At 51.0% G+C, this 11,762-nt stretch overlaps 1 non-coding gene across 1 annotated transcript; it reads right to left on the bottom strand.

The window, feature by feature from the left end:
- Window positions 1-216: 216 nt before the first annotated feature.
- Window positions 217-335, bottom strand: LOC119978359. Its single transcript, XR_005463424.1, has one exon. It is a non-coding gene; the product is annotated as a 5S ribosomal RNA (ribosomal RNA).
- Window positions 336-11,762: the final 11,427 nt, after the last annotated feature.

Genomic DNA, 11,762 nt, shown 5'->3' with positions numbered 1-11,762 from the left:
CATTAGGACACTACGGGCAATTTAGCATGGCCAATCCACCTAACCCGCACATCTTTGGACTGTGGGAGGAAACCGGAGCACCCGGAGGAAACCCACGCACACACGGGGAGGACGTGCAGACTCCACACAGACAGTGACCCAGCCGGGAATCGAACCTGGGACCCTGGAGCTGTGAAGCATTGATGCTAACCACCATGCTACCATGCTGCCCTTAAAAGCCTACTGCACCTAGTATTCCCAGGCGGCCTCCCATCCAAGTACTAACCAGGCCTGAATCTGCTTAGCTTCCGAGATCAGACGAGATCGGGCGTTCTCAGACTGGTATGGCCGTAGGCATCTGCAGCACTGTCTTCTCCCTCCATAGCACTCCCGTGAGCCAGCTAACTTCTGCTGACCCCGGCGGCTCCCGCCACACCTCCGACCCCTCCCAACGTGGGGCTACTTCTCCTCCCCCATACCCATCAGCAGACCCTCCTCCTCCCCCTCCCCCTCTCGCGCGGGAAAAAAGCCCGCGCTTCTCAACTCCGACCCCACCCCCATCCACCCTCAGCGCGGGAAACAAAAGAAAAGCCCGCGCTTTCCCCCTGCCCGACCCCGCCTCCTCGAGGGTAGCCCCCTTTGTCGGCCCCCACCACCAGCTCCCCACACTCCAAGTCTACCCCCCAACTCGAGCCCATCCACCGAACCCACGCAAAAAAGACAACGCCCCACCCGCCCTAGAAACAACACACAACCAGCTTAAAACAGCATAAAACAGCATAAAACAGCATAATATAAAGACCTGCCTGTTTTAAACATTCGTCACTTAATTCAATTGAAACTCTCATCCATGCTTTTCCAGATGCTTCCTAAGATATTTACTTTCAATAAAGGTGTGAGCCATTGTTTTAGCTTATTAAATGGATCCTGTGTGTTTGCTAAGCCTGCTTGTGAGAAAGAATCTGCATTTTATAATCCTGCTCTTTGCAGCTGCTATTAACCTTTTGTGGGATCTTTCCCTGTATCCTCTCAGACCAGATATTGCCAAACTTCCATGTTTCAAATGACACATTTTTCTGTATTTTCAATTACAAGCTGCTCTCGTAAACCTCAAAGAATATTTATGTGACTTGGGACCTGTGCATATCTTTCGCGTTCCACATTTCATACACTCAGCTCTGATAATAACATTCTCACCATGTATGTTAACAGAGTCAACAAGTTGGCGAGGTATTCATTCTTTCATTTGTTGATCAGTGACCTTTGTGAATTTATCCGTCATATGAAAATTTTCAAAACTTAGTTTTGCAGAAAGGCAATTATTAGCTAGTACAAGAATTAATAAATTGTTGTGCATTAAAAAATGTATATCACTAACTTTAAAACAAAATTTATAATCTAAGACAGAAATATGTATCCTGGCCAGTCCTGAACTCAATTCCCAATTAAAAACGGTCATAACTCATTCTTGACTTTGCTGTTTATACTTTAATTTCAAAATGGTTGAAAGTTGGTAATGAAGATTGATTTTAGTAATGTAATATGCAAACTTCAGCTCATCCAAAACTTTCCTGCCTGTATTCCATGTAATACCATTTGATACTTCCCAAACCATCAAGTTTAAAATGTTTCATCCTCAGGTTACAACCCCTCCCGAGACCTGTAATGATATAGCACGGAAAAAGGCCATTCATCCCATCGATGCTATGCCAGCTCATTAAATGTATCATATCAATACAACACATTCCATATAGTTCAACACAGCGTTCAGTGCAGGATATTCTATGTTGCCCAGTGTAGTGTTTCAGTTCAGTACATTCCAAGTAGCTCAGTGCAGTGTTTCAGTGCAAATACTAAATGTAACTCATGTGGTGTTCTTTGTGTTGCTTAATTCAGGGTGGTTGACGTAGTTTTCACAAAGACCACAAAATAGTTTGTACTTAAACAAAGCTATAAATCTATGAGCACTACTAATTTGGAATCGACACATACTTCTAAATAATACACAGTTGATCGTTAACATATAAACTACACTCATCTAGAACTAATCTTAATACTGGTATAAACTATGAACTGCTCTAACACACACTAATAATACTTCTGACTGTCTCTAGCAAACTCCTGACTACTCTCACCATAAGACTTAGCATCAATGCCTTATATATTTGTATCTGTAGCTCCCTCTAATGGCTACTCTAGACATTTCATTAACCCTTGCAGTGCCTACCGTAATGATAATACCACATGCCTCTTTTTTTGTAAAGGAAAATTATTATAACTTAGGTTATATTTTTCTTTAACCATTACATTCTTGTCTGAGCATTACTACTATCTGGTATTGATCATAAACTTTATTAGTTTTATACATGAATTTGTAAATAAATGTTACATCCCTTAGTTGATGAAATTATTGATTATACAGTCATCACAAATTAAGTCTTTCAGGCGGTCTTCTTTTCCTGGTTGATCTTCGTAAAGGTGTCTTCAAGGTATGCTGCTCTTCCACATCTTCTTGCTAAATTGGTGTCAAGTATGGATTGGGAAAGTCAATGTCCTTGAAGCTGTTATCTGGCTCAATAACATTCCGTGGTTGTGATTTGACATGATGTTTGATGCGCAATATTGCTCTTCTGAAGAGAGATCCTTGTTCCATTTGAACTAAGTACGACCTTGGTGCGACTTGTCTGAGGACCTTTGTTGTTTGTTGCCATCCTCCATCAGGATTCCTTGATGTGTACATAATCACCTTCATTTAAGTCAGATAGAAGTTTCATTTGTCTATCATAGTCCTCTTTTTGCTTCTTCTTCCTGGATCAGATTTGTTTGCATATCTCTTGTTGATCCATATCTGGAATATTTATCTCAGGTAATGTGGTGTGAAGTCGTCTACCCATTAGCACCTGAGCAGGTTATAATTCAGTTGACAGTGGTGTTGCTCTGTACGACAACAGTCCCAATGAAAGATCTTGATTATCTTGAATTGCTTTGTTGAATAGTTTCTTTATTTAAAAAAATATTTTTTTAAATATAAATTGAGAGTACCCAATTCATTTTTTCGAATTAAGGGGCAATTTAGCGTGGCCAATCCACCTATCCTGCATATCTTTGGATTGTGGGGGTGACCACGCAAACACGGGGAGAATGTGCAAACTCCACACGGACAGTGACCCAGAGTCAGGATCGAACCTGGGACCTCGGCGCCATAAAGCAGCAATGCTATCCACTGCACCACCGTTCTGCCCCAAAATAGTTTCTTTATAATTCCTACTTCCTTCTCTGCTTTTCCATTTGATTGAGGATAACATGGGCTTGAAGTAATGTAGTTGAAGTTGTATTTCTCTGCAAACTGTGTCCACTCCCAACTTGAGAAACACGGACCATTGGCAGACAGTGTAAAGAGGTATCCGATGGTATGCAAAACTAGATTTAGTTGTCCTAATGACTAATCTTGCTGTCGAGTCATTCAGAATCATCATCTCTGGATAGTTGGTGTAATAGTCTATGACAATTAGATAGTCACGGCCTTGGAAATAAAACAAATCCATGCTCACTTTGCTCCATGGACTGGTGACGATTTCCATCTCTTTCATGTTTTCTCTGCTCTGTGCAGGCTGATGCATCTGACAGATTGTGCATTATTGTACAAATTGATCAACACCTCTGTTGATTCCCGGCCAATATACAGACTGTCTAGCCCTTCTACAACACTTTTTGATGCCCTGATGACCCTTATGAAACTGCTGCAGAATTCCGAGATGTAAACTGGTAGGAATCGCTCTCCTATCTCCCATGAGTAGGAAACCATCTATTACAGAAAGATCATCTCTTTTATCTCGAAAGGCAGATCGACATCGAGTGGGCCATCTTTCTTTGAGGTATGTCTTCACTTTCTGGGGTGTCAAATCCTTTTCAGTTTCGGGTTTGATAATGTGTAGTTTTCAGTCAGAAATTGGTGGTCTCTCGTTAAAGAAAGAGGCTTGAGATTCTACTATTTGGGCTATCTCTGTATCTGATGTGTCAGGATCATCGGTAGCTTTGGATAGATTATCCACATTAACTAAGTCTTCAGCTGACTCTTCATGTCGATCCTTTTCAGTTTCGGGTTTGATAATGTGTAGTTTTCAGTCAGAAATTGGTAGCATCCCGTGTCCTGATGTGCAGACATGTAGGTAATGATATACAGACAGGCACAGACAGGCAGCTAATGAACACAGAGAACAGGACATGACCAATGAGCAGGCAGGACACTCAGGGGTGTTATCTCACTATAAAAGGCACGAGGCACTCACACTCCGCCTCTTTCCACTGATGAACATCTACAGAGTGAGTCAGGATGTATTTACAGTATCACACCTCCAGCACGTGGCTAAGAGCTAGTCTGGTTCAGTCAGACAGAGTAACCACACTTAGGCTAGCAGAGAGTCGAACACATAGAGAACTGTGCTAACTGTGGTACTGGTTCAGTAAATCAGATTGAACTAACTTCAAGATCTTTTGGTTAAAGCTGCATCCAGTTGCAGCCTGTATTATCCGAGAGTACATAACACAACATCTCGTTAAAGATAGAGGCTTGAGATTCCACTATTTGGACTAACTCTGTATCTGATGTGTCAGCATCATCGGTTGCTTTGGATAGATTATCTACATTAACTAAGTCTTCAGCTGACTCTTCATGTCGATCATGCGAAATACTAGATGAGTGAACCCTTTCAACTAGCTGCAATTGTTCACAAGCACCCACCCCAATTAACGATGACTTACCACATAGAATATACAGTGCAGAAGGAAGCCCTTCGGCCCATCGAGTCTACACCGACCCACTTTAGCCCTCAGCTCCACCCTATCCCCGTAAACCACTAACCCCTCCTAACCTTTATTGGACACTAAGGGCAATTTAGCATGTCCAATCCACCTAACCTGCACATCTTTGGATTGTAGGAGGAAACTGAAGCACCCGGCGGAAAGCCACACAGACACAGGGAGAACGTGCAGCACAGTCAGTGACCCAGTGTGGAATCGAACCTGGGACCCTGTTGTTGTGAAGTCACAGTGCTAACCACTGTGCTACTGTGCTGCCCATCTACTTTGAAAGCAGACCAAGGCAGGCCAGCAGCATGGTTCAATTCCCGTACCAGCCTCCCCGAACAGGCGCCGGAATGTGGCGACTAGGGGCTTTTCACAGTAACTTCATTGAAGCCTACTTGTGACAATAAGCGATTTTCATTTCATTTCATTACTATCTCGAAGTCGATGGGTATTTCAGTGTCCCCATTTCTAACAACGAGACGGCAGAAACCTCTTGTGACAATTGTGTTACCATCGTAATCGGTCAGCCTACAAGTAGATTTCTTTATCAGTGATAGCTTGTAAGTTTCTCGTAAACTTTTCTCTGTGAAAATATTTGTATACCCTCATGTATCAATTTGAAATGGTATATCTTTACTATTAATATCTAAAGATACAATCCATTCCTTAATTACCAGGGAGAGCTCCTGTACTGGTCTTTCATTGCGATCCTAGTGACTGTTTCTATCATGAAAGTATCCTGGAGCATAGACGGTGAGAAATCCTCTCGATCAGTCAAAATATTGGATTTTTTCTCTTCACTCTTTACACTTTAGATCCTTCTGAAGTTATTGTAGGACTTTTTAAATTTGGTTACTGGAGAAACTGCTCAGCAACAGCACTGTGCTGCAAAGTGGTTCAACTTGCAACAATTGGAACATTGTTTGCCTTTTGCCGGACAATTTATTTTACTGTGGGCATGTCCACAGCGTGTGCACGTCAACACACTCGTGATGTCGCTCTCAAAATGTCCGCTGGCCGATGTACGCAGTTTTCTTTGCTGCGACACAGCATTGATGGTGTCAGCCACATTTCCCGATTTCGTACACTTCCCTTTTGCCATGAACTCTGCATATTCACTCAATGCCTATTCACTGATTTTGCACAAATTCATCACGCCTGCTAGCGGTAAAATTGATCTTCTTAGCATTTTTTCACACAAACGTTCGTCATTTCTCCCAAAAACAACTTGATCTCGCAGCACTGAATCAGATGCTGAGGCAAAATTACAGGACTGCGCTCTTAATTTTAAAGCTGTTATGAAAGAATCTACCGACTCCCCTGTTAACTGCAGCCTTTATCTGAAAATGTAGCGTTCATAGGTCTCATTCGCCAGCTTCTTACAGTGTGTATTGAACTTTTGTAGCACCATGTTGTATTTTGTTTTGTCCTCATTAGCAGTAAATTCTAATGAATTATATAGTTCTAATGTTTGCAGTCCAGCCAAATTTAATAGGAGTCCTATTTTTCTTTGATCAGAGGCACTTTCTAGCACGGAGGCGGAAAGGAAAACTTCAAACTGCTGTTGAAAGAATGTCTAGTTTTGCCAAAGCTTACCGGTTGTCCTGAAGTGGTCAGGCTCCTTAAGACCTTCCATCTTTCAATTAGTCTTTGATTTAGATTTTCTGCATTTTGTAGCTTCTGGATTGTTTCTTCAATCTTCTTATGCTAATCTTTACTAATCTAATTGATTCTTACTTACAGAAATAAATACCTGGTACCATGTGGTGTTCTCTGTGTTGCTTAATTCTGGATGGTTGGTGTAGTGGTCACAAAGATCACAAAATAGATTGAACTTAAACAGAACTGTAAATTTATTAACAGTACTAATTTGGATTCGACACGTACTTCTAAATAATACAGTTGATTGTTAACATATAAACTACACCCATCTACAACTAATCTTAATACTGGTAGAAACTATGAGCTGCTCTAACACACACTAATAATATTTCTGACTGTCTCTAGCAAACTCCTGACTACTCTCACCATAAGGGCGGCCATGAGAGAGGGACAGGCCCGGAGCAGCAGGGAGACGACGCCCCCGTCTCATGCGAGTGCGGCGACGCAGGCATGTGACACCCAGTGAGGGGGGCAGCCACAGGCCCCTGTCGCAGCCGAGCCAGGACATCACTACCCAGCACAGCCCTACCCAGGACAGCCCTACATAGGACACCCCTACCCAGGACAGCCCTACATAGGACACCCCTACCCAGGACAGCCCGACCCAGGACAGCCCTACCCAGGACACCCTTACCCAGGACACTACTACCCAGGACACCACTACCCAGGACAGCCCTACCCAGGACAGCCCTACCCAGGACACCCCTACCCAGGGCAGCCCTACCCAGGACAGCCCTACCCAGGGCAGCCCTACCCAGGACAGCCCTACCCAGGACAGCCCTACCCAGGACACCCCTACCCAGGACACCCCTACCCAGGACAGCCCTACCCAGGACAGCCCTACCCAGGACACCCCTACCCAGGACAGCCCTTCCCAGGACAGCCCTACATAGGACACCCCTACCCAGGACACCCCTACCCAGGACACCCCTACCCAGGACAGCCCGACATAGGACATCCCCGACCCAGGACAGCCCTACCAGGACAGCCCTACCCAGGACACCCTTACCCAGGACACTACTACCCAGGACACCACTACCCAGGACACCCCTACCCAGGACACCCCTACCCAGGACACCCCTACCCAGGGCAGCCCTACCCAGGACACCCCGACACAGGACAGCCCTACCCAGGACAGCCCTACCCAGGATAGCCCTACCCAGGACAGCCCTACCCAGGACAGCCCTACCCAGGACTCCCCTTCCCAGGACACCCCTACCCAGGACAGCCCTACCCAGGATACACCTACCCAGGACAGCTCTATCCAGGACACCCCTACCCAGGACTCCCCTTCCTAGGACACCCCTACCCAGGACACCATTACCCAGGACACCCCTACCCAGGACACCCCTACCCAGGACACCCCTACCCAGGACAGCCCTACCCAGGACAGCCCTACCCAGGACACCCCTACCCAGGACAGCCCCACCCAGGACACCGACACACATGAGACTGGAAGACAGGACAGTGACACACAGCGGACGGGTGGAGATGAGGCGCCACCCTAGGAGACCATGAACTCGGAGTCTGACGATGCGCATGACACAACGCCACTGCTGTCTCCAACACCACCCACCATCGCAGAGACACTCACCTCGGTTGGGTACTTTAGTGATGAGGCTTCTGGTACACTCACTGGTGAGCACAACACAGCCGAACCGGTACAGCAGGTGGAGGTAGGAGCAACAGAGGGGCCGGGAGGTCAGAGGGCATCCTGACGCAAACGAACATCTGCCGCCCAGATGGGTCCCGGTTTCCTGGAGTTACCACACCCTCCCATAGACCCGATGCAGCCACCAAACCTGGGACGAAGGAAGAGGATGATGACTGGCTTGCAGTGGCTGCAGACACAGGTGGAGGAGTCGACCCGCGTCCAGGATCTGGGAGTGGTGCCAGTCATGCGTGACACCCAGGCCGAAACCGCATGGGTGGCGTCCGTGGTGGAGGCAATGGGTGCGACGGTGTCAGACATGGGGAGCAGGATGCGAGGCCTGGGGCTTTCCATGAGGGCGGCGTGTGTGGCCCAGGACATGGTTTCCCTCTGACTGGAAGCCATGAGCCAGAGACAGCGGCAGGTGGCAGAGGCGCTCAACGCTGTGGCCCTGTCTCTGCAGGCCATGGCCCAGTCTCAGCAGGCCATGGCCCAGTCTCAGCAGGCCATGGCCCAGTCTCAGCAGGCCATGGCCCAGTCTCAGCAGGCCATGGCCCAGTCTCTGTAGGCCATGGCCCAGTCTCAGCAGGCCATGGCCCAGTCTCAGCAGGCCATGGGCCAGTCTCTGTAGGCCATGGCCCAGTCTCAGCAGGCCATGGCCCAGTCTCTGCAGGCCATGGCCCAGTCTCAGCAGGCCATGGCCCTGTCTCAGCAGGCAATGGCCCAGTCTCTGCAGACGATTGCTGGGGGCAGCAGCGCCATTGCCCATGTGCTGGCCGGCATCGCCCAGACACAGACAGGGATGGCCAACTCCCTGAGCTCCATGGCTGCAAACTTGCAGACCCTTGCCGATACCAGGGCGGGCCTCCAGGACTGGCAACGCCAGGTTTCAGGGGGGCATCGGATGGCCGGTCTGTATGCACCCCCGACCCATGTAGAGCCCGGGGGCCATCGGGCACCCCGAGGGAGGAGGAGGTGCTGGGGCCCGTCCGTGGTCCCCCTGTAGGGGAGGTCCCGGAACACCGCGGCACCTCGGACACCCCCATTTCTGCACCCCCAGGTGCATCTGGTGGGCGTCGGGCAGGACAGGCTGGCAGCTCGCCATCCCAGTCGCCCGAACCGCAGCCTGGCCCATCTAGGCTGGGCCGCCCCAAAAACGGCTGCCAATGGGATCCCAAGTCACAGGGCAGGAATCACAGGAGCCCCCTCCAGTTTTGCTGAACCGTCTGGGGAACCACGTAGACGTAGTCATAAGGCCCGTAAGGCCAAACAGTTAGACACTGAGTAAGTTGGCCCGGGTGCAGGGCACAGACGAGTTTAGGGGCGAGGGCACATTTATGAACTGTTTGTCATTAAAATCACTTCCATATCTACAGAAGCTGCCTTTGCGTTCTATCCGAAGCATGCGGGGGTGTCATGTACGTTGAGTGCCAGTGTGTGTGTGTGAGGGGTGGTCTTACATTGGCCCCAGGTGAGTATGCCACCCACCCCCCTCGGATCGCCATAGCCATCCCCCCGGGGTAGAGGACGGGACCGGGCGCTGCAGTGTCACGGCCGCATGCAGGGATGGTCCGGGTGGAGGGTTGTGCCGTGGCCATGGGTCAGACATTGTCCAACGATGTGGAGCCCGGAGCCCATCACAGGGCGGGTCGTCATCATCCTCCATGGCCTGCAATAGACACGCTTCCACCGGCGACCGTGTGAGCCCTGTCCGTTGTGCCGCAGGTGGATGTACAATGGAGGGGTGGTGTGCATGCGGGTGGGGTGGGGGGGTTGGTGGTGGGTGGGGGGGGGGGGGGGTTAGGGTGTTGTGCTGGGTGGGTGGGGGGGATTAGGGTGTTGGTGCTGGGTGGATGAGGGGGGGGGTTAGGGTGTTGGTGCTGGGTGGGTGAGGGGGAGTGAGGGTGTTGGTGCTGGGTGGGAGAGGGGGAGTGAGGGTGTTGGTGCTTGGTGGGTGAGGGGGAGTGAGGGTGTTGGTGGTGGGGGGGGGGGGGGTTAGGGTGTTGGTGCTGGGTGGGTGAGGGGAGTGAGGGTGTTGGTGGTGGGGGGGGGGGGGGGGGTTAGGGTGTTGGTGCTGGGTGGGTGGGGGGGATGAGGGTGTTGGTGCTGGGTGGATGAGGGGGGGGGGTTAGGGTGTTGGTGCTGGGTGGGTGGGGGGGGGATTAGGGTGTTGGTGCTGGGTGGAAGAGGGGGGGTTAGTGTGTTGGTGCTTGGTGGGTGGGGGGGTTAGGGTGTTGGTGTTGGGTGGGTGGGGGGGGTTAGGGTGTTGGTGCTGGGTGGGTGAGGGGGAGTGAGGGTGTTGGTGCTGGGTGGGAGAGGGGGTGTGAGGGTGGTCGGATGTTGCCATGGTGTGCAGTACGTGGCCATACTCGCCGATTCGTACGCCCCCTAGTCAGTGAACCGGGCGGCTATCAGCCTGTCCCATGCCCGCTGGCCCAGCCGGTAACGGTGGGCAGCCACCCGTCCATGTCCAGCCCGTCTGCCCTGACCATTGCCCCCATCTCTCTCATCTGGGGAGATCTGCGCCTCTTCCTGCTGCTCCTCCCCCTCCCCCTCCTCTGCCTGCGACACATCGCCCCTCTGCTGGGCTATGTTGTGCAGGACGCAGCAGACCACAACGATGCGGCTGACCCTATCTGGCGGGTACTGGAGGGCCCCCCTAGAGATTTCCAGGCACCTGAAACGCATCTTCAGCAGCCCAAAGCACCTCTCTATCACACCCCTGGTCTCTGCACGGGCATCATTGTAGCTGTTCTCCGCGTCACTCTGTGGCCTCCGTATAGGCGTCATCAACCACGACCGCAACGGGTAACCCCTGTCGCCCAGCAACCAGCCCCTCAGCCGGGGTACCGTCCCTCGAACATGCCGGGGATGTAAGACCGCGACAACACGTATGAGTCGTGAACACTGCCTGGGTACCAGGCGCAGACGTGCAGGATAACCATATGGTGGTCGCAGACCACCTGGATATTCATGGAATAGGTCCCCCTCCTATTGGTGAACACGGCCTTGTTATCTGCAGGTGGCCACACGGCGATGTGCATCCCATCGATCACACCCTGGACCATGGGAAACCCGGCCATGGCAGCGAAGCCCGCTGACTGGGCATCCTGGCTGGCCCGGTCCACAGGGAAGCGGATGTAGCGGTCCGCAATGGCATCAAGGGCGTCGGTCACTGCACGGATGCACCGGTGCACCAAAGCCTGCGAGATGCCGGACAGATCCACACTCGGCGCCTGGAAAGACCCCATGGCATAAAGGTTCAGGGCCACCGTAACCTTGACGGACACGGGAGAGGGTGTCCTCCCCCAGTGCCACGCGGTGCCAGGTGTGCCACGGTTTCCCGGCTCATCCAGAGTCTCCTCCTGCATTCCTGGTCCGTGAGGTCCTGGTACGACGAACGGGGCCGGTACACACGGGGCCTCATCGGGCGTCTCCGTCGCCGTGGCACCACGACATCCACCACCCTCTCCTCGTGATCCTCCTCTTCGTGCTACCCCTCCTCCTCCTCCTCCTCGTCCTGTTGGACGGTTGGCCCTCCAGCCTGGGCGCCTGCCGCCTACCCCTCTGTGGCATGCTCCTCTGCGCAGCCTGCGCCGCCCCTCTGGCACACTCCTCCTCCTGCCCCAGGGCAACATGTAGAATAGCGGCTGCCGCCACGGTG

Source organism: Scyliorhinus canicula, chromosome 1, assembly GCF_902713615.1.
Source record: "Scyliorhinus canicula chromosome 1, sScyCan1.1, whole genome shotgun sequence".
Taxonomy (NCBI): domain Eukaryota; kingdom Metazoa; phylum Chordata; class Chondrichthyes; order Carcharhiniformes; family Scyliorhinidae; genus Scyliorhinus; species Scyliorhinus canicula.
The sequence above is the reverse complement of the archived record's forward strand: the minus strand, read 5'-3'. Positions and strand labels throughout refer to the sequence as shown.